At 34.5% G+C, this 24,785-nt stretch overlaps 1 protein-coding gene and 1 long non-coding RNA gene across 4 annotated transcripts in view; one reads left to right on the forward strand and one right to left on the reverse strand.

Moving 5' to 3' along the window:
- Nucleotides 1–24,785, reverse strand: part of LOC143256001 (uncharacterized) — a 94,232-nt gene that overhangs the window by 27,532 nt on the left and 41,915 nt on the right. The window lies entirely within an intron of this gene.
- The window catches only part of LOC143256000 (putative nuclear hormone receptor HR38), a 56,533-nt gene continuing 39,188 nt past the window's right edge, over nt 7,441–24,785 (forward strand). For both annotated transcript variants that reach the window (XM_076512526.1, XM_076512525.1), the window contains exon 1: nt 7,441–7,598. The gene's annotated coding sequence lies outside the window, so the exon portion shown is untranslated. The remainder of the gene's footprint in view (nt 7,599–24,785) is intronic.

Genomic DNA, 24,785 nt, shown 5'->3' on the forward strand with positions numbered 1-24,785 from the left:
GTATATGTATCAATCCTTCCTCAGGGCCTACGTTTGTTTGTTTGTTTGTTTATAATTTCGCGCAAACCTACACGAGGGCTATCTGCGCTAGCCGTCCCTAATTTAGCAGTGTAAGACTAGAGGAAAAGCAGCTAGTCATCACTTCCCACCGCCAACTTTTGGGCTACTCTTTTACCAGTGAATAGTGGGATTGACCGTAACATTATAATGCCCCCACAGCTGAAAAGCGAATATTTTTGGTGTGATAGGGATTTTAACCCGCAACACTTGGATAACGATTCGAGTGCTTTAACCACCTGGCCATGCCGGGCCCTTATGATCGTTCATCCGTCTTTAAATTAAATTTTAATTATGTGTTATACGACATTGATAATTTGAATTTTGTAATATATTTCAAATATTTACTCAAGTTCTTTGAATTTTAACCTAACGTAAGAAGAATCGTTTGAGGTAAGGTTTTAATCTGAAGAGAAAAAAAAATGATAAAGAAGTGGGAAAAAAAGAGAAAGTGTATTTTATAAGCTTAACTTAAACTGGTTAATCTTTGTGTTCATTTTAATGTATTTAATTTACATGAGATGTATTTTGTATCTAATGTCTGTATTTTCTAAAATGTTGTTATAACTCAGGTTATTTACATTTAGTTCAAAGTTATATTTTAAAGATTTTCTTATGAATTCTTTAAAGTTACACCCTAACGAGTGATTTTTAAAGTCACGAAATCGGTTTAATGTAAAATAAATCATATAATAATAAACCAAAATTAACAATAAGAAAAAAAACAGAAGCGTTCAAGCATTGTGTTGTTTTAATATTTGTATCCACTGTTTTGTTTTGTTGTACTACATGTATCACCGTATCTGTAAAAACTTTGTTAACGTAATATAAGTAATAAAAATAAAAAAATCACTGTTTTCAAATATAATTGTATGCCATGCAAAATTTATGTCCATTACGTTTAAGAAACGTTTGTGGAGTCATGCTTAGTTGCTGTTACAGAAGATTTGATTATCCTTCACTATTCGGATACGGAATCGGTCCAGCTCCTCGAGATGTGACGTGACGTCATTCTGATGCTGCAAGTACAGAGAACCAAGTGACGTCACTTCATCAGCTGATATGTTTTAGTGACGTTTCATTCCTTAAGAAGCTGGTTAGTGTTTTGTATCTAATGGCATGTCGCTCGGTTAATCAGTTACTTATAAAAGGTCTTTAAAATAGCAAATCAGTGTAGAAAAAAATTAATGCAAATACAAAAGTTTTGTCCTTTTATGTTTAAAAAATCCAGTTTTCTCCGGTTTAGGAGATAAGTTTGAAATATCCAGATTTTGTGCTAAAAATGGAGGTCAAACATTTTTTAAATTTTACTCTTCATCAGCATAAACAACCGTTTCTAATTTATCTATAGAGTTCGGTTCCAATTCTTTGTTTCTCGGTCTTTTTTTTTCTCTTTGTTAAAATACAATTTGCGACACCTGAGCATCTCAAATATTTGTTTTCACTAGGAATGAAGATGCTAAGGATATTTACAACATGTATTGTTATAGAGAAACGAATTAACATTGATTGAGTTTAATTGTAATACGTGTCTATTATGTAAAGGGTTACTTGATATAATAGCTAACTTTATACATTACAATGATAACAAACATAACGGTTCGTGATGATTTACTGTAGCTGTTGACTACCTGATCACATTAGTCCAAGATGTAAAATGTTAAGCTGTAGCTAAAGGTTGTCATGGAGATTTACTTGAGAATATTGTGAGTGCTTACAGTTTGTGTAACTAAATTATTTATATAATGCATGGCAATGGGCAAATATATGCCTAGACTAAACCACAACTAAGCATGTTTAAAATGTTACCAGTAGAAAAGTAGTTTTTTTAAATAAAAAATATAAGTCTAAGATATTGCTTCAAATAACTTTTCATGTCTTTTAGAAGTAATTACTCTACGAATGTATTTAACAAATATTAATATTATGTGTATTAATTTGTTAACTCCTTTACTTCATACATAACATATGGATTGGCTCACTAACAACACGTAAAAAGAAAGCTTTGAGTACCTACATGTTACACTCATCTAATGTTAATTGGCTAATAATTTCTGTTTCACCCTGTAATTATGTTTTTAAAGAAAAACCTGATAGTCGTAGAAAAGCTAACTTAAAGGGGTAATCATAAAATCGTTTACACTAGAATTATAATGTTTTGGGTTGGTGTAAAATACGGAAAAAAGAGCGACTTTTCAATACTCCTCTGACCTACGCATTATCTTATTTACAGAAGGTTTGGTAAAATACATCAAACCATTTTCTTTGTAGGCTGGAAAGAGAATAATACAAATAATGATAAGAAGAAAAATAAAACTAGCTGTTTTGAAGGGTTTTTTTCCTTATAAATCCAACATGTTTGCGTTTATTGTGTTCTTTGATATATGTGCAGTCTTAGCGATCAATGGTAAAGGTACGCCCGACATGGCCAGGCGGTTAAGGCACTCGACTCGTAATCGAAAGGTCGCCCTTTCAGCCGTGGGAACGTTATAACGTAACGGTCAATCCCACTATTCGTTGGTAAAAGAGTAGCCCAAGAGTTGGCGATGAGTGGTAATAACTAGCTGCCATCCCTCTAGTCTTACACTGCTAAATTAGAGACGGATAGCGCAGATAGCCCTCGTGTAGCTTTGCACGAAAATCTAAAAATAAACAATAGTAAAGGTTTTAAAGTGTTGTTTGAACCGATACTTTACTATTTAAGGTGTTTGTTTGTTGTTTGCCCCAACCTTCTATTAGGGTTTTGTGTAAATGCTTCTGATCCCTATTATGCCACATTTTGTACAGTTACGTAGCAAATTTCAAATTATAGTAAACTTTTCTTTTCCAATACGGGGTCGGTCAAATAGGTCCTACCACAACACATTCGTACAATATCAAGCTACTTCAACGTAATGGTAAATGTTTTGTTTCACGAAGTTATGTGTCATAAAACTTAAAATATTTGGTAACCGGTTTTATCCCGCTAGATGTTTATGATGAATGATTCTTTTTCTCCATATGATGTGGCTCCTCGAAAGGTTATCTGGTGGTAAAATCTCTTGGAGAAACATCAGCAACACAATTTTCTCAATGAATCATTGTGGATCGTAACATAGTTAACTCGTCGTACAAAAACTGCAATTATTTTACACTGGTATTAAATCGACTTCGAAGCAAGAGATCAACGCCCATCGAGATATCTAATATTTTATGAATGTTTGCTTGTTGTATCAAAAACAAGTTCTAGCGTTATAAGCCCTTAGACTTAATACTGGTCCAATATTTTATGAAATATGTCGTAATTAAATAAGTTATTCTGTGAATGAGTTAGTTTTTCTTTAAAGTAAAGTCTCGCTTTGTTTTCTGATAATTATCTGAAAACATTTTATGCTTAGTTAAAACTGTAACGAAGATAACACATAATTTTATGTTATCATAAATTATGCGGTTGTTGTTATTTGTAATTACGCACAAAGCTACACAATGGGCTATTTGAGGACTGCCCACCACAGGTATCCAAATCCGGATTCTAGCGTTGCAAGTCTGCAGACATACCCTTGTGCCACTGGAGAGCGATATAAATTATGCATTTCATAGTGTGAGTATTTAGTTTTAAACAAAGAACAAAACAATTTAACATCTTAAATAGTAATTTGTGCTTAAGATTAAATAACCGGTAAACCATATGTTTAAAATCATGCACGAGATTTCTAGGGAAAATTAGGAACTTACGAGCACCGTTATAAATTAAGGATAAATCACTAGAAATCAGTCAATTATAATATTCCAAAAAATATAGATAAACTCTCTTTTTTAATATAGGGGGATGATAAGCTACACGTGAGGCTTATTCAAATGAATAGATTACAACCTTACAGAACATGTGAGAAGAGTCTTTAGAATTAACGTGGGAAAAGATTATTTCATTTTTAAAATATTTTCTTTCAGTATAATATATGTGACATCAGAATATTTTCTTATTTCTATATCAATAAATCACTTTTGACAAACATGAAAATGTCAACAGTTTGTAACAAAATGTTTTTATATATCGTTTACAATTTAAAGTAGTGTATAAATAAAATTTTCACTGTCTTTTGAACAGAATAAAGGGTTATATTCAATAAAGCTGTTTACAACGTTTTTCAATAATATGGATTACAGCTTTCTGAGAATCTTCCAGAACAAGGTAGGATACAATATCTATGGGGTTTTAGTCCGTTTTACATCATATAATTTTACAAAGAAATATTGATAACAAGACTACAAAATAAGATAACATTTAGCTTTTCAAATCAAACCAGAATTCAGTTTTATAATATAAATTACAATACAACAGACGGGTGTAAGATATATCACAACCGTAATAAAACAGACCCACAGCCTTTTGGTGAGTGACTTATTAAACACTTACATATCAAGTTAGAGAACGGACTTTTGGAGTATGATTTATTGTACCCTCACATAAGAAGGTAAAGCAGAGACTTCTAGGGTATGGATTATTGTACCCTGACATAAGAGTGTAGAGTACAGACTCCTATGGTATGGTTTAGTGTACCCTGACATAAGAAGGAAGAGCACGAACTTCTATGGTATGGTTTATTGTACCCTGACATAAGAAGGTGAAGCACAGACTTCTAGGATATGGTTTATTGTACCCTCACATAAGAAGGTAGAGCACGAACTTCTAGGGTATGGTTTATTGTACCCTGCCACAAAAAGGTAGAGCACAGACTTCTATGGTATGATTTATTGTACCCTCACATAAGAAGATAAAGCACAGACTTCTAGGGTATGATAACTCAAATAGAATATCATTCTGGATCGGAATTATTTACAGACACATAATAAACTAGAATACAGTCTATTATATATTTACATTCAGTGCAAAATAGAACAACGTCATTTAGAATAAGATTTATTAAACCCAGTTCGGAGAAGATCACAGTATCTTCTGAAGAAATTTTATTGTAGCCGCGAAGGAGATGGTTATAGTATCTTTAGGTTGCTTGTTTTAAACTTTCGTGCAGAGCTACACGAGGGCTATCTGCACTAGCCATCCTTAATTTAGCAGTGTAAGTAGGGGGATGGCAGCTAATCATCACCACCCACCGCCAACTCTTGGGCTACTCTTTTGCCAACGAATAGTGGGACTGATCGTCACATTATAACGCCCCCACGGCTGGAAGAGTGAACATGTTTAGTGTGACGGGATTCGAACCCGCGACTCTCACATTACAAGTTGAGCGCCTTAACTACCTCGCCATGCCAGGTCTAGTATCTTTAGAACTAAAATGTTTTGCAGCTGTGTGCAGGGAAAATCTGCAGCATCTTATGAAGTAAGAAGTGTGGTAGAAATATGTTATGAAACACCTGATGTTACTGGAAAATAATCAAAACCAAACAGATTGCTTACACACCACCACTATATGAGACCTACTTCACTTATTTACTTCACTTTTCCAAACAGCACTGATCAACTGTTAATTCAGCAAAACTAGTGTGATGCTGTGAAAGTGGCGAATCATAGGACAGTTTAGAAACCTACGTCATGTTAAATAAAGTGGAATACAACCTTCTTAGTAGCATTAATTAAAAACAGATAGAATAAGTCCTTCTGGTCTAAGGTTTACAACAATTGTGTAGAATATATTTACATATATATATATCTCAGTAAGATTAATTGAAAATGTAAACAATAAAAAAAGCAAAGTCTCCTAGTTGACATATATTACAGTAATATTGATTAAAATTATGGAAAAGTGAACGTAACAGAGCTTTTGGTGTAACATGTTTACAGTAATATTGATTAAAGTTATGGAAAGTAAACGTAACAGAGCTTTTTGGTGTAACATGTTTACAGTAATATTGATTAAAGTTATGGAAAATAAACGTAACAGAGCTTTTGGTGTAACATATTTACAGTAATATTGATTAAAGTTATGGAAAATAAACGTAACAGAGCTTTCTGGTGTAACATATATTACAGTAATATTGATTTTTATTAAAGTTATGGAGAATAAACGTAACACAGCCTTTTATCATAGTCGTTTCAATAATAGTAACTAAAGTAAATATTATTACACGATTACCACAATAATCATCACCTGTTATTACCGCGGTATGTCTATGCATTTATAACGCTAAAATCAGGAGTTCGATTCCCCTCGGTCAGCTCAGCAGATAGCCCAATGTGACTTTGCTAGTTAAAAAAAAAAACACAAACCACAACAATTTTTATTTACTCCATAATGCCTTATAGAATACAGCTATTTTAAAATAACTATAAATATTTAAAGAACTTTGTACCATTCGTCACGAAATCAGAACAACCTGTCCATTGAGAATGAAATTAAAAGACCAACTACCAAAGTGTATAGGTAATTTTTTAGAGTTCTTACTTATAAGGATAAGAACGCATTATTAAATCACACACGAACCATTCAGCAGTTCGTCTGAAGACTTATAACATTAAAATCCAGATTTCGATACTCACTGTGTACACAATGTGTAGCTTTTCCCTTAAAAATAAAGCAAATAAATTAGTTCGGTAATTACATTTCTGGCCATAATAACTTTTATACCGAATTAATACCATTAGATTTATCAGATTACAAAACAATATTATTGTAGCCAGATTGTAAACTCATTAGCTCAATATTTCACTATTAAGATTACAATATTACAATATCTGGAGATATTGGTCGTTATTCGATTCACGTTTATTTTATATAAATGTCTAGTGATGAACTCCAACTCGAATTTTAAAAAGTTCAGATTAATAACTTATTTTTTTTCATTATTTATGTTTTATCGTTTACAGACATTAAGTTACCCGAAACGTTCTAATGATAATCTTGTTATGTGCCCTATGAACATCCTTTTATATACCCTGTCTGTAAGAGAAAAGAAAATGTTCACACCTGGTTAAAAGGATCTACTTGTCTGGGGTTTCCAGTATCCCTGAGGATGATAGCAGGTTACTATTAACCTGTCCTTGCAGGATAGAAAACCGAAACACCACCCTTATAGTGAGGGTCGTAATCACGGCTCAGGGAAACCCCAAAATCTTTAAGCGCTTTCTCCACTTCCTTAGTGTTATATTAGACTAACGGGGTTTTGAACGCCCTAAAACCCATTGACACTTCAGCTGGTAAGTCCAGGAGTAGCAAATTCCGATAACATAATAGTCGGAGGCCATGTTGTTTAAAATATTCAGTTATACATTCTTTAACAAGCCGTCCTTATCTAAAAAGAGGGAATTCCACTGTCGTGTACCCACTTCATGGACGAATATTTAGGTTCGAAGGTTGACATGTTGCCTTGAAACTGTTAGACAGCCAATAAAAAGAAAGTTTCCGAAAACGTGAATTATATTCCAAAATAAATGAATAAGAATAATACAACGAATTTTCGTATCACTTTTTAAATAAAAGCCAGCCATTCGCAATAGCATTAAACTGAGAAGGACCATGGTAGCTGACGAACGTTTCTTTAGGCATTGTTTGTACATGTTCGCCAGTAATGTAAGAAGACGAACTGGCCCGATTCTTCTCAAGGTAATGCATATTAATTTCCAATCAAAATATGATGCCTATTTAGATCGAAATTAAAAAGCAGCCTAGTAATTAGTGTAGTTAATTAAATATATTTTTTTCTTAATTTATTACTTACAAATGTTAAAATGCATTATTACTTAAGTTTAGACCGTAAACCAAATATCTCACGAGATTCGGACAGCTTAAGATAGTTAAGTTAGTCTTAAGTACAAATATTGCAAAATAACCTCTACAATAAAGGTATCTTAATATAAACTAAAACTTAAAATTAATAAAAACGGGTATAATAAATATTTTAACCAATATTGTTAATTAAGGTAAGAATAAATGTATTATACAGAACACCTTTCTTAGGAAACACAGGAACGCTAACTGTATTGTGTTATTGTGTTAGATTCAATGTTTTCAATGTAATATTGTAATAACTGAGGTGAGCTGTTGTTTAATTCATAACATTTTACAAACTTAAACATATGTTCACGCGATTGACAACACTCACAAATTACATGCCCTGTTGGTACTTTTTGGAACTATAAACTTTTCTCTTCAGTCAAGCTCTCAGATTGCCAACTTTATATAGATGATAAATATTTACCTTTATTGGTTAGTTGATTTCCAAACACGAGGAATGAATGACAATACACAGTAATTATAAATAAACTGTTTTATCTTAACGTACGAGGATAGCAGTTATGGGTAATATTTCATAACATACGAGGATAGCAGTTATGGGTAATATTTCATAACATACGAGGACAGCAGTTATGGGTAATATTTCATAACATACGAGGATAGCAGTTATGGGTAATATTTCATAACATACGAGGACAGCAGTTATGGGTAATATTTCATAACATACGAGGACAGCAGTTATAGGTAATATTTCATATAAAAAGAGAAGGAAAAAGAGTTAAGGATCAATACGATGAAATAATAGACTCTGTTGTTGTTTTTAAATTAAGCCCTAAGCTATGCAAGGGGCTACCTGTGCTCTGCCCACCACGGGTATCGAAACTCGGTTTTTAGCGTTGTAAGTCCGCAGACGTACCGCTGAGCCACTGGGGGAGCAATGAACTTTACTATGTCACTCTTCTAGAAACGGTCCACTCAGAAAGGTGTTAAGGATATTCACTTTTCTTTTCGTTCCAATTTTTTTATCCAGCTTATTTTACAAGCACAGCGAGTAAGTTACAAAATAAAAATAATGAACAATAATTACTTACTTTGTATTTTAGTTTATTTGGAATTTCGCGCAAAGCTACACGAGGGCTATATGCACTAGTCGTCCTTAATTTAGCAGCGTAAGACTAAAGGGAAGGCAGCTAGTCATCACCACCCACCATCAACTCTTGGGCTACTCTTTTACCAACGAATAGTGGGATTGACCGTCACTTTATAACGCCCCCACGGCTGAAAGGGCGAACATGTTTGGTGTGACAGTGATTCGAACCTTCGACCCTCGGATTACGAGTCTAGTGCCTTAACCACCTGGCCATGCCATGTCTTTTAGTAGTTGCTAAAAAATATCAGTGGGCATCACACTTCGTTATTAAGACTTGATGACAAAACCGCTAGAATAACAGAAACTTCCGAAAAAATAGCTTTGCAGTTTCCAGTATACCATTTATGGTAATTGTGACACTATTGTTTATCAAGTTATCAACATAGTTGTAAATAATTAATATTTGTGTGATTATAAATTGCACAGTTGTAATTAACAAATGACGCGTTATACTTAGAGTTCAAATTTCTGTCAGAAAATCTAGTGTTCACAAAAAATATTATCTATTGTTTGTAATTAGAAAAATAGAAGATGTTAAAATTACACGATTACTATTTCCTAACCATGACACAATAAAACCATAACTTGGAATGGGTCAAATGCGATGCTTTTAGGTTAGTTTATGCTTTAGGCACGAATGAATTATATTTTTCAGTTAAACAGTAATCGAATAGAGAAGTGCCATCCAAGCATCCGTGAGTGTGTGTGAATGCGCGCGCACGCCTTCGCATGTGAGTTTAGGTTTGCTTGCATTACACACCAGTAGTTACGAGTTTTTAATTGTTGATGTTCTGTTTATTGTGTATTGAGAGTGCTGATTTAACAATAACACGTATACTGATTAAAAAAATTAAAGAATAACTTTCTGGGTGTCACGGCGTTTGAACCAGAATTACAAACCATTCCTGATACGTTTGCTAGGCCCGGCACGGCAAATTACAGGTCAGGGGTTCGAATCCCCATCCTATCAAATATGTTTGCCCTTTCGGCGGTGAGGATTTTAATATGCAATACTTCATTCCACTCTTTGCTGGCAAAATAATAGCCCATGAATTGGCGGTGGATGGTAACGACTAGCTGCCTTCCCTCTAGTCTTTCATTACTAGATTAGGAACGGCTAACTAAAAAAAAAAAAAAAACCCTGGCCCGGTATGGCCAGGTGGGTTAAGCCATCGACTCGTAATCCGAGGGTTGTGGGTTCGATTCCGCGTCACTCCAAACATGCTTGCTCATTCAACTGTGGGGGCGTTATAATGTGACGGTCAATCCGCAATTCGTTGGTAAAAGAGTAGCTCAAGAGTTGGCTATGGGTGGTGATAACTAGCTACCTTCCTTCCAGTCTTACACTTCTAAATTAGGGACGGCTAGCGCAGATAGCCCTCGAGTAGCTTAATGTGAAATTCAAAACAAACAAACAACACGTTTGCTTTTTGCTCTCAACGAACAACCCATTCCTTGTCTCTAGATTTTCTATCACAAGTCACTTATATTGTACGAATTAACTCACTAACACATATTTCTTCTGTTTTCAAAAGAACTTGCCAATAATTTGCCAACACAACTTTCTCATTTCGTCAAAAGTAACTTACTAATATATCTTTGTTATGTTGTGAGAATTAGCTTGCTAACACATGTTGACAGAACTTCCTGACATATCTCTCTTGTGTCAACAGAAGTAATTTCCTAACACATCTTCTTTATTGTGTCAGAACTTACAGTGTTTAAGATTTTATTCTAAGTATTTCCCATACTGTCTTTTACAAAGTATTCTTCTTAAAAATGAACATTTTAAACACACGAGTAAACAAGTTGTTAATCCTTCCGTTAAACCCGGATTGTGGTTCCTGGTACATTCCACACTTGTGCCTCCGAGTCGTCCCACGGATTTTTAGGAAATATTTCGTTAATAATTCCTTTACAGACAGCTTTTCATACGTACCGTGTTTTAACTTCTTCTGTAGTTTTCACTTATTTATAATAATGTGCGAGTTAATTCTTTAGGTTTACACACTCAATAATTGCCTTTCTGTTATCATAGTAAGTAGCCTATACGACAGCCAAAGTCTAATTGCTAATTGTTTGTAAATTATTAACAATATTTAATTACTGATTAATTTATATTCTACGTTTCTGCTACTATTTAGTACTAACCAGCTGTGGTTCTCAAAAAATTACTAATAGGGCGTGTATGATGACAAGAAACGGTAATACTGAGCATTTTTTGTCTGGTTACATTTTCATGTATACAGATGTTTATACAAAGTTGTTGTAATGACAAGTTTATTCAGACTTAGGCCTTCTTGATCCTATCTAAAATATCGTACGAAAATAGTCAAGTTATATGTGTGTCCACTTATAACTGAATACTGAACCGACTGTCGCCAAAATTGATATGTACACTTAGATCATACCGCCAAATGACCGCCTAGCATTGAAAGGAGGTACGCCAGTTTAGTTCTCTTAAATGTGTTCTTAAGAAGGTTTGTTGACGATACGATTACATAAACTGGTTATCAACAACTGGTTTAAAAATGTTTGTTAATGATACGACTGGTCTATTGTTCATCATTACCTGGTGGTTTTATTTGCAGATGGAATTGCGTTTAATCTATTTCAGTTGACTGGTATTTAACCAACGTGCTTTCATTAATTCAGACAAATTGTTAATAATTAATAAAATTATTACATTTAAGGCATATATAGCATTTGTGTTACATTCCGAACTAAAGAACGATCGACATTTAAAAAAATAATATTATAAAAGTTATAACAGAGTGACTGTGTAGAGTTAACACACCAAACTACTTAGCTTAATTAGAAAGGTGGCGAAATGAGTTAGTTGTTGTTTTTATTAAGCACAAAGCTGTACAAAGGGTTATCTGTGATCTTGTGGTTTCTAGCGATGTTAGTTCGCAAACACAAGGCTGTGCCATTCTGTTTGGAGATGACATTTTTTTTCAAAAAATGAGGTTCAAACACAAATTATAACTCTACCCTAAGTTCTGAAAAATGAAACACTTAACTAAAACTCAACCATAATGAATGAAAAACTGTTGTAGGTTACTAAACATCCAGAAACAACGATCGGACCTAGATACCAGTAAAGTTGCCTAACCTAATGAAGCACTGATATAACATTTACGCTTTAATGTTGTTTTAGCCTGTTGTTTTACTTCTATATAGAAATCACCCTCATATTTCTCTTTGATAACTTATAGAATCGTTGATACTTTTGTTAAACTACAAAAGTGCCAGCTGCACTAGCGTTCTCTAATTTTGAAATAATGCAGCAGAGAGGAAACAGCTAGTAGGCAGCACCTGCCATTAACTCTTGCGGTGCTCTAATCAGATTGTGAGCTCTGATCGTCACTCTTACAATGCACCCACGGCCCAAAGTTCAGAGCGCGGTTTTGCGACAACAGGGCGTGCACTTTGGATCTCCAGGTTCACAATCCGGCACGCTAACTCTTGTTCCACCTAACTACGACCAGTTACTTAGAGTATGTAAAATAAGATATCAAATGATGAATTTAGACCAATACATATTTTTTGCTCGCTTAAAAAGTAATGATTTCCTCGCCTCATTTCGTATCTCAATTTGACGGTGGAAGAGCCTTCTTAACGACCGCTGCCCTTTCCACAACAGATTGTCACGCCGCCTTTTGGAGGTTTTAGATAACGTTTTTCAAAAATAACAATCTTTGCCTCTCAGAAAGAAATTAAAAGAAAAAGCGCGTGAAACGAAAAGAATGAATTGAGAAAAATACTGAAAATTGGACAAAAAATGAGAGAAATGGTCATGTTTTCTATAATCTATTTCACATTTCTCGACCAATACAGTTTGGTTGGCTACCTAGCTTCCCATCAGTCTCAGCGACGACAACAACAAAAGAGACGACAGATTTCGCTCAATAGGGTGACGTCACAGAACAAAATCCACTTTAATACATTATCTCTCGTGATCTAACAGGAATTGAAGACTAAGATAGGTGAAAAGTCCTAGCGCCTACATTGTTGACGTCAGAGACAGATGACGTCACACTCAAGTTTTGCACTAACAAACGTGCTTCTTTATCTAAATAAAATACCCTACGAAAGAGATCGTTCAAACTCAGTTGCTGGCTCAAAACACAAGGAAGGGAAATTAGTTTGACACTGTTACTTGGTCTGTCATACCTTTTTCACGTGGCTGATAAACTGCCGTCGCGTCGCGAGACCGTCTTGCTCACTTCGTCTTATAGTGAAGAAATGTCTCACAGTTCTGGGGGCACTTCAGGGGCGACATTCGAAACAAGTTTGTGCAATTTTTTTATATAATCTCTCTTCGCGGTAATATAACTAATACGATATTCCAGATTAGTGACTTTTCGTGTAATAAACGTAAGTGAACAATATTCAACACGAAACGAAAAAAAAACAGAACAGCTGTGAATTGCATATTTATGGTGTATGTATAATATATACATATATATGTATACAGTCTATGGAAAACAAACCCAATACTCGATTCTTGTCATTATTATTAATTTACCATTTATCAAAGGAACTTTAAGATTTCGGGATAATAAAGGCCTTTAGCCTCTTTATTTTCTTCAAAAACATGATTACGTTTCCTGATTTAGATGGACTATTTACAATTAAATAATTGGAGGGAACACTGAATTAATAAGCAAATTGAATATAATTTATTTCTTGCGAGGGAAATAGCTGAACAAACTTCGTGTACCGTTATGTAGTAGAGGGTGTCAATTTTATTATTATGTAAAGTGTATTTTTTATACCATAATTATCCTTCGTTTATTATTATTCATATCTACGTATTCTATTCTTCCTGAATTTTAACTTGTTTTAAGTTTCTGCATGAGTATGTGTGAAAAGAGTAGAAGTCAGTTAATACAGAGAAAGACGTAGAAATTTCGAGAATGTTAAGGTTATCATTGTTTGGTTTGGTTTGTTTTGAATTTCGCGGCCCGGCATGGCCAAGCGTATTAAGGCGTGCGACTCGTAATCTGAGGGTCGCGGGTTCGCATCCCCGTCGCGCCAAACATGCTCGCCCTTTCAGCCGTGGGGGCGTTATAATGTTACGCTCAATCCCATTATTCGTTGGTAAAAGAGTAGCCCTCGAGTAGCTTTGTGCGAAATTCCAAAAATAAACAAACTGTTTTGAATTTCGCGCGAAGCTACACAATAACTATCTGCGATAGCCGTCTCTAATTTAGCAGTATAAGACTAGAGGAAAAGCAACTATTCATCACCACCCACCGCCAACTTTTGGGCTACTCTTTTATCAACGAATAGTGGTATTGTCTGTCACATTATTATGTCCCCACGGCTGAAAGAGCGATCATGTTTTATGTGGCGAGGATTCGAACTCGCGACCCTGAGATTACGAGTTGAGTGCCTAAACCACCTGGCCACGATAGGCCAGGTTATTATTGTTATCCGATAAAAAGTAGAGTTCTGACGAAGCCTTTGATTTCAGAAAATCACGGATATCGTTATTTCCTCCGCAGCGTGAAATCAAAGGAAAATTGTTTAGGGAACTGAAACTTTGGATGGTTAAATTGTCATATTACAAAAAGATATAATCACCAATTAACATTGATATAAGGTGATTTGAGTATCAGTTTCATCAACTGCTGATCATAATAAAAAACAACTTGTTAAGCCTTTTCATTTCTGAAATACAACTTGTTAAGCCTTTTCATTTCTGTGAACTTATTCAACACTAATACAGTACACTTCAAATACCAAATGTCTTACAACAATATAATATCATAAATAATTAAGCCATCATAAGTACCAGCTCTTAATTATATAATACATGATAAATTAAACCATATATTATAATATTAGATCCCCTGCAACGTAAATGTTCACCAATTTAAATAAGTAAAATCTATATGAGTTTTCGGATTGAGCTCAGACCATCATAAGATAGAAGTAATACCTGGTTTCCATATCGCTAACATTCAAATATTTTAACTTTAAAAAATCCATATTTTTTTGCTCTTTCAGCTTTGTTTGGAATCTATTAATTGAGAAGCTTTTCTTCATCAGCAGTCTTTAAACCTTTCGCTACTTATAGGTTTGCGACATTTAATCAACGCATATCTCTTAGTACTTGAAAATACGTGTTCGAATACTTACTTATCTGATGCTTGACATCAGTACAACTAAAACACACATTTAGGGTATCTATATTTATATCTGATTATTGAATTTATTTTGCGCAAAGCTAATCGAGGACTATCTACGCTAGCCATATCTAGTGTTGAAGTGGTACACTAGAGGGTTTGTTTGTTTGCTTTTGTTTGTTTTTTTAATTTCGCATAAAGCTACTCGAGGGCTATCTGCGCTAGCCGTCCCTAGTTTAGCAGTGTAAGACTAGAGGGAAGGCAGTTAGTCATCACCACCCACAGCACTAATCATGCTCGCCATCTCAGCCGTGGGGGCGTTATAAAGTGACGGTCAATCCCACTATTCGTTAGTAAAAGAGTAGCCCAAGAGTTGGCGGTGGATGGTGATGACTATCTGCCTTCCCTATAATCTTAAACTGCTAAATTAGAAACGGCTAGCGTAGATAACCCTCATGTAGCTTTGCGTGAAATTTAGAAACAAATAAACATACTCATCTGTGAACACTAAAGGAGTTTCTTGTTGGAAAATTCGGGTGACGCATTCCTTGGCAAGCACTAGACAGGTCGATAGGTGCCTTGTGGTTAACATAAGGGCTCCATCTGATACCATTGACCTGAGTCCAGCCTCATGAAGTCAGTTAACTATTCAGCACGATACACACATCTCCAGTGGTTTGCTGAAGCTCGTTCCCATAGTTAAACCGCGCTGCTGGCGAGGTTTCTAGTGCTAAGTTCCGTAAATATCAATTGTCTGCTACACCTCTGCCCTTTCTCTGATCCTGACCTAGCCTCCCAGTATATTTTAAGCCTAGTACGTACGCCACTAGTGACCACAGATTGTGACACCCTTTCTCCTCTGTCACCTCAGTCTGGGTGTGTCACTTCTAAAACAGTGTGACAGCTCTGCCAACTTTATTTTCAGTTAAATAGTTTCTAGCAGCTTGCAAACTCCAGTGGAAGTCGATCCAAGCAAAAAATCCCTATACAAGTTAAAATTATCTCGACAGTAAACACCTTTTCTAATCAATCAAAATTAACTTTTTTTGCTTTGCAGAATTTGGGCCATTTCTTGTAAAAGTCCATCACACGAGGTGCATGAACTTGCAAAACTTGGGTAGAAGTTAGATAATCCTCTGCAATAAATACAGTAAATTTGAAAACATAAAGAACTGATAACCTCATCATCCTTTACGTTTTAGAGTAGTGTATATCAGCTAATCCGAGCGGTGTAGGCATTATATTAACGTAATGATTTATGTTGCCCTTCATTTTGCTTATTTGTAAACCTTACTTTATAGTGGACTTGGAACAGACACTCGACATCCCTAACTATCACACGAAATTATAGAACGTAAACTATAACAGTGTGAGATTGGAATGCAAGTAAAATTTATTGATAAACTCTTCTCGATGCTAATTCACAGTTTTGTATAATTTTAATGTTATTAACGCATAAAGTGAGTCTTAAATTTCCAAAACATAAATATATTGCTACTATTAACATCAACTGATATAACCGCTTTACTTTACCTTCATTCAGTTAAGTTATTTGTGCTCAACGACAAACAAAAACGTTAAACCTAATAATTAGTTTATTCAGCGAGTGAGAACTATATTCTTGAATTTAATCTCTTGTCACAGAATGATCCAAATTACAGTCTTTCAATTAGCCGTAATAGGGGACACTTTAACATCAGGTTTTGCTGTTAAGTGCAAAGCTACACAATAAACTACTTATACCGTGTACAGGACCGAAAACCGAATTCCAGAGTTACAGGCTCATTTCCCGCTGATACACCAGGAGGGGTACCCGCTAGTACAGCAGTAAGTCTACGGATTTACAACGCTAAAATCAGGGGTACAATTCCCCTCGGTGGACTCAGCAGATAGCCCGAGGTGGCTTTGCTAAACGAATATTCATTCACTCACTCACTATACCAGGAGGGAATGGAAGCAACTTCGAATAAATTATAACTATGTAAATGTTCATAGAAAACTTCAAGATATGATTTCTCATCGCTGCGTTTTCAAACGAATTATGTCTCTTTGTTATTTTATCAAACTTTTCAGAATACTGTTAACTATATTGCATTTACTATGTCATTCTATTGTAGTACCTGTCCTCTAATTTATCTATTCTCGTTTGTATGCTTTTCTGTTTCTTTGTTTGTTCGCTTGTTTTGAACCTAAATCCGCCTGGGCTATCTACTGTGTCCATCGCGGGAAATCGAATCCAGGATTTTAACGTTGTAAGTCTGTGAACTTACCGCTATCCAACTATATGAATTTTTAACAAAACTTAAAAGTTGTGGTTATCATATTCGTAGGAATGAGTAAAAATATATAAGAAACATGCAGATTTTTTCATTAATAAGAATGACCTTTGTAATAATATAATTCATATTTTTTATGAGAAATATATTAAAATAAGCTTTCTAGGCCTATTCTGTGTTATATATGTAAGTTTCATTTCGTCTCGGTTGTTTTGAGTAACGGATCGAGGGCAAATTCTAGGCCCTTAATTTTATCTCCCATTCTTCCAAGACAAGATAGTGTGCGTTATTTAGTTGTTCTTTGTATTTCGATCTCAGTTTCAAAGAATAAAATAAATTTATGTATAGAAAATAAACTTATTTATACTTGTTAATTTATTATCTTTTTTTCTATTTTTAATCCGTTTAATCAAGTAAATACCGCAGATGATTTACTGAATGGTAAAGCAAGGTATCTTAAGCCTTTCTTAAATTATAAGACAACGATCATCTGCAGCTTAAGACGATGTGTCTTAGAAACCTGTCTGCAGTAGAAAAAACTTTCTAATATTTATTTTGTTACAAGGATTTAATACGCTATAACGTGTTTGTCCTAAAAGTGTAAAATGTCTTTGTAAATTCAACACACAAAATTCAAAAGTGTGTCAATGGATAGCATTAGCTGTTTCAATGGGAAGAGAAAAATGAAATTATTTATTAACATATTTTCATTTTGTGAGTCTGACCTGAACATTTGCAGTCATTTCTTCGTAAACCGTTCCAATTTAGAGGTATTCTAGAAGTATGATTCCGTTTCAATTTAATCAGACGCACCCCCATTTGATCAGCTAAATTTTGAAAAAAAAGATAAACATAATAATAATGTCGCATCACTTCCACCAATCTTATCAAGATGTTTCGTGGGTTGTTTAGTGACTTACGGTATATAAATCCTCTTGGCCTCTTCTTGTTTTTTGTGAGCTATATGTTCATCATATCTACCTTTGAAAGTGTGTGCCTTATATTACCACTAGAATAACGTTATTCTAAGCCTCAGGATTTAAAAAGAGTGCCGGTATTACAGCACCAGATGTACGGTGACATATTCTTGTTTATTTATTTCTTATTTAATACTAAATTTATACATTTCATTCTGGGTCGTATAGAGGGACTTGGATTACTGTCTAGTATCAAAACGATTCCTCTAGGCTTAAGTTTAGGCCTATGAGCAATATATATAACTTTCAGCCTGGAAGACGCAGGGTAAATTTTTTAGATTTATTGGGGGGGGAGCGTCTTCGACGCCGGGAAATACAGTAGTTTTTTTGCTTTGCAGAATTTGGGAAATTTCTCATAAATGTCCATTACTGGAGGACCAATTGGTACATAAACGTGCTAACCCTAAAATTAGAATAACAGACGTTACCACAGACCATGATTGATAACTATCAAGTGTTAATGATTTCCCACAACAATAACAAATAAAGGTGAAATAGGTGTGCAGAGGTTCAAAGGCCATCTAAAAAAATAAAAATGCGTGTTTGATATTCGTATTTATATAATTCCATCAAGTAAATCCAAAAGAATGGCAGCACTTTACATTTATTAATCTTATCAAACCAATTCGATACTTTTTAGGATTTTTTGTTTTGACGGCAACAATGCTCAAGAAGCTATCTTCACTAGACCACTGCAACAAACAAGCCCCTGAATGCTAACATGTTAATCCATCATATTTAACACTAGGCCACATAAAGACAGGATGTTTGTTACAATTAGTTCGAAAGTACAGTTTTGTAGCGCCGTAGTTTTGCAAACGATTTTACATTTTAATTTATTAGATTTGAAATAGATTATTAAAAGAACTGAGAAGAGTATCTTGCAAGTCAATAAATACCCGGATTTAGCAAATGACGTATTTTTAGATTTATGAAACCTATTCAGCGTACAGATTCGATGTTTAAAATCTATAACTTGTAGAGATTCTTGTTTGTTCTACATGAACAGTCTGGACACTTTTAAGAGGTTACTGTCGTTTCAAGTAAGACGTATTAGGTTATTCTTTAAAATACAGTACACGTGCTAGTCTGTCTACGTCAGAAAGGAAAATCTATTGTATTATTGATCTTAAAAATATTTTAGTTTATGTTCTATTAATAAACATTTTAACCAAAGTAAGAGAAGATTTAAACGATTTTAAATAGAACGAAACATTCTTTTAGAAATAAACCCGCAAGTATAAATGTTTTTAGTTCCATATACTTTAAATCAAAATTCACTTTCTTTGTATTTAATCCGATACGAATTTCACAACTTCCGAAAACCGCTAAATGAACACTACAGAGATAAAAATGAGAAACAGTATAAGCAGCCTCCTTGAGGCTTAGCGATAAGTCTCACAGTTTATTATGTTAAAATTCGAGTTTCGAGATCAGATAGCCCATTCTGTAGTTTTGTTTTGATAACAAATAATGGCATAAATACGTTACTAATAACTATCAAAACATACATAGAGAAATATTTTTTTCTAAATTAAAAGCAACCCAAAAGATATATATTATGATTTAATTACTATATAAATATAAATATTCCACATCGGAACTATTCCGTTTCATTTATAAATTGACCGTGAGTTCGGTTATACATAATTTGTTAATATCTTCTTCTAAATATAGTATTACAATATACCAAAACATAAAACGTTTCAGATAAAAGGTTCGGTTTGAATTTCGCGCAAAGCTACACGAGGGCTATATCTGCACTAGCCGTCCCAAATTTTGTAGTGTAAGACTAGAGGGAAAGCAGCTAGTCATCACCACCCACCGCCAACTCTTGGGCTACTCTTTTACCAACGAATAGTGGGATTGACTGTCACATTATAACGCCCCCACGGCTGAAAGGGCGAACATGTTTGGTGTCAAATAAAAGGTCTCACGTAAACGGTTTCAATACTTCTAATTTCTAAGTTGCAGTTATTGTTAACACGTAAATAAGATAGTTTGTAGTCAGTATTTACAGTCACGTGAAAACGTTAGGACACCTTATGAAAGCCTGTGTATTTTTGTAACATTTTTGGATATATGGATATTTAATCTCAATTTCAACAATACTGAGAGATTATAGGAATATAACTAAACAATTAAAACTGAAGAAAAGACTTTAAGATCTTCTGTAAATGTAATTCTACAAAAATGCATATTCTAACTGAGGAAAAAGTTAGGAAACCCCCACATTTATTCCCATTTAAAATGGCTCAACTCACACACAGGTGTATCACATCAGGTGCACATGATTAGAAGATCGTTACTCAGCATTTTGAATGAGGCTTGCCCTATTTAAACCTCAGACATTTAGTTTGGTGTGCTCCTGACTGTTGAAGTGAGATTGAGCACCATGACGAGAGCAAAAGAGCTGTCTGAGGCCTTTAGAAAGAAAATAGTAGCAGCTTATGAGTCTGGTAAGAGATTTAAAAAGATCCCAACAGATTTTGAAATCAGTCATTCTACTGTCCGGAAAATAGTTAACAAGTGGAGGGCTAACAACTGCCAACCTGCCCGGGTCTGATCGTCCAAGCAAGTTCACCCCGAGAGCAGACCGCAAGATGTTAAAAGAGGTCTCCAAACACCCTAACATGTCATCACGGGGCCTACAGCAGGCTCTGGCTACTGTTGATGTGAAAGTGCATGCCTCTACAATCAGACAGAGACTGCACAAGTTTAATTTGCATGGGAGGTGTGCAAGGAGGAAACCTTTGCTCTCTAAGAGAAACATCAAGGCCAGACTGAAATTTGCCAGAGAGAATGTAGACAAAGACCAGGACTTCTGGAATAATGTTCTTAAGACAAATAAGTCCAAAATTGAATTATTTGGACACCAGAACAAAGGGCATGTTTGGCGTATACCAAATACAGCATTACAGGAAAAGAACCTCATATCAACTGTGAAGCATGGAAGTAGAAGTGTCAAGGTTTTGGACTGCTTTGCTGCAGCAGGACCTGGACAGCTCACAATCATAGAACCCACCATAAATTCTACTTTGTATTAGAGGGTGCTTGAGGATCATGTGAGACCATCTGTACGAAAATTAAAGCTGAAGCGGAACTGGACCCTGCAACACGACAATGACCCAAAACATACCAGTAAATCCACCAAGGACTGGCTGAAAACTAAGAAATGGAGAGTCCTGGAATGGCCGAGTCAAAGCCCAGATCTTAGTCCCATTGAGATGCTGTGGGATGACTTGAAACGGGCTGTACATGCAAGAAATCCCTCAAACATCTCACAGCTGAAAGAATTCTGCATCGAGGAATGGGGCACACTTTCTTCAGACCGATGTCAGAGACTGGTAGATGGCTACAAGAAGCGTCTCACTGCAGCTATTTCAGCCAAAGGGGGTAACACTAGCTATTGGGGGGTAGGGTGTCCTAACTTTTTCCTCAGTTAGAATATGCATTTTTGTAGAATTACATTTACAGAAGATCTTGAAAAGTCTTTTCTTCAGTTTTAATTGTTTAGTTATATTCCTATAATCTCTCAATACTGTTGAAATTGAGATTAAATATCTATATATCCAAAAATGTTACAAAAATACACAGGCTTTTATAGGGTGTCCTAACTTTTTCACATGACTGTATATACCATTATGACTAGCACACCTGTGTTTAATGATGAACTAACCATGGTTTGATTTCTATTTCGTTAAACGGCTTGAATGTGTAATTTCTTCAATATATGTTATTGCAATACTCTGTTTCTATCCGCCCTGGTAATGCGAACAACCTCATTCACTGAAATGAAGTGCTCGCATGCGCATATTAGTTAGAACAAAACTTCACCGTACGTTATACTATTAATAAATAAAATTATAATGTTGTTCTACGACCTAACGTTAGACGTTTATAAAAACTTTGATAACCTTTTAATATTTTGTTCTAACTAAACTAAAACAAAATCGGTGGACTCGGCAAATAAGTGGCTTTGCTATAAGAAAACATACATACTAAAACAAAAAAATGTAAACAAGTTTCAGTTCTAATTTATGTCTTTATCGACTGTATACCATACTTAATAAACGCTTAACTAATGTTAGGCCTGAGACAAGTGTACTTACAGATTTCGGTGTCTGCGATTAGAATTATTTTGTATAATTATATAAGTTCTGTATTGAAAGAAGTTGCAATAAAGATGATAATGAGGTCTTGGACGGTTTTATTATCTTGAACTTTATACACGTTTTACTGTATTTCCTGCACGTTAAATTCCAAAATGATATCCATTTTTCTACACCATGTCGCATTTTTCGTAAAACGTGATATATACTTTTACATAAGTGAATCATTTTCATTGACATCGTGTCACATTTCATTATTCTTAAAATGTGTACAACCACTGGTTATAGTTTCCTCTAGACCAATTGCGACGCGAGAGTCTTATCTACGTTCCAAAACCCACGAGAAACACACCGCTGGTATATAAACGATTAACAGGCCACATGGCGTATCATTACTGGAAAGTATTTGTTTGTGGATGCACTTTGAAATTACTTTTTCTTTTTTGATAATATTTATTCGTCGCTTTGGCAACAAACGTTTGTACAAATGAGTCAAAAGTATTCTGTTATATTTGTGGTAAATTTTTTATTGGGCCTCAGATTAGGAAATTGACTTCGAATGAACAGTTCGAAAGGACAATCAGGAAAGATTAAAATGAAGCATGGATTGCTTTTGAAGATGTTATTTACAGGTTTTTAGGAAATAATACGGATGTCATCAATAACATGCTCGATAAATTCAACTAAATTGGTTGTAATATGAGCGTGAAAGTTCACTTCTTCACTCACATATTGACTATTTCCCTAAAGTTCTCGGTGTCATAAGCGAAAAAACAGTGGAAATATTTTCATCAAGACATCAGGGAAATGGAGAGTAAGTAAATGACAGGGAAGGTGGAACATTAGAATGATGGCTGGTTACTGCTGATCATTGAGACAAGATGCTCCAGATGCAATAGATAAATGAAATATCACAACATGTAGGTTAGAGACTAAAAAACGTAGATTTCACAACAACAAAAAATCAGGATGAATGAGGATGCATATTCGTTTGGCATCAATGTTCTTCCCTTTTCTTCAGTTTGTTTGCACATTTGTTAATTTTTGTTCATTGTGTTAAACGAAATAATAATTTGAGTAAGGATTTAGTTCTTCCTCATTTATAAAAAAAAAATCCCTACCTTATAGATACCTAAAGTACCTGCCACATTTAGTGGCATTAGGTCTAAAAAATCGCCAGTTATAAGAGGTCAGACGGGCTTCTGTCGTACAACGATTTAGATAAGTGATAAATTATCAATACGTATATACTATTAAATAGTACAATAGAAAGTTCCGTTTATAATTAAAGTATTTTAGGATGTCATGAAATAAGAAACATTATTACAATATTATAAATGGTATTTTATTACGTAATACATGGTAAAACATGTCACTAGCAGTAATACAAGCTTTAACAAATTAAGCATTCTTGATCTAATACTTTATGTACAATTCACCCGCGTTACATTAAATGAAACAAATTATTAATGTGAGTTTGTATTTTCTGAAAACTTTCACAATTTGTTACGAATATCCATAGTAACAGCTGAGTATTGTGTTTGTTTATTTGCAATTGACCCTGAAGAACAAAATATTAAATCTATTAAGGAAAGAAAACGCTGTTGATTCATGTTACAACTTTTGATATCCTTACAAATCGTTTAACATACATTGAAAATGTTACTGCATCTGGATTTTCAAAAAGGATTTGACAAAGTACCACATATCAGTAGGTGTTGGGGATAAGTTAACTAATTTGATATACGAGTGGCTTAGTGGAAGAAATTAGAAGGCTGTTATAAATTGAGTTCAGTCAAACTAGATTGATGTTACAATTGGTGTACATTAGAGTTTAGTTTTAGGGCAATTTCTCGTTTTGATTTAAATTAATGACATAGTTGAAGAAATAAACAATAATTACTTAAACTTCCTGATGATATTAAGGTTTTGGACGTTGCCAGTTGTAAAAAGTATGCTGCTGTTATACAAAAGGATTTAGATTATTTAGTGAGTTGGGCAAATAAATGGCAAATGGGTTTTAATTATGATAAATGCAAGATCATGCTTATAATTATCACAATTTGAATTGAAATAACCTTTACAATGTCATGAAATGAAAGGATCTTGGTGTAATGATTGTTCAGTTTCTCAAACCATCCAAGCAGTATGCTGTTGTTAGTGGTAGGGCAAATAGGAGTTTAGGTTGTATCTACAGAAATATTTAATACAAGTCTAAAGAGAATATAATTTTATTGTATTAGTCACTGGTTAGACGACATTTGGAGTATTCAGTCTTGGACTCCTTGCCTCAGGAAAGACATTGAACAGTTGTAAAGGGTTCTGAAGTTACTGAAATGTTACCCAAGATGGGAGGCTGTCGTAAGAGACGATGATGAAGATGCTTAAAAATGTTTTCTCTTG

The sequence above is a fragment of the Tachypleus tridentatus genome, chromosome 7 (genome assembly GCF_004210375.1).
Source record: "Tachypleus tridentatus isolate NWPU-2018 chromosome 7, ASM421037v1, whole genome shotgun sequence".
NCBI lineage: Eukaryota > Metazoa > Arthropoda > Merostomata > Xiphosura > Limulidae > Tachypleus > Tachypleus tridentatus.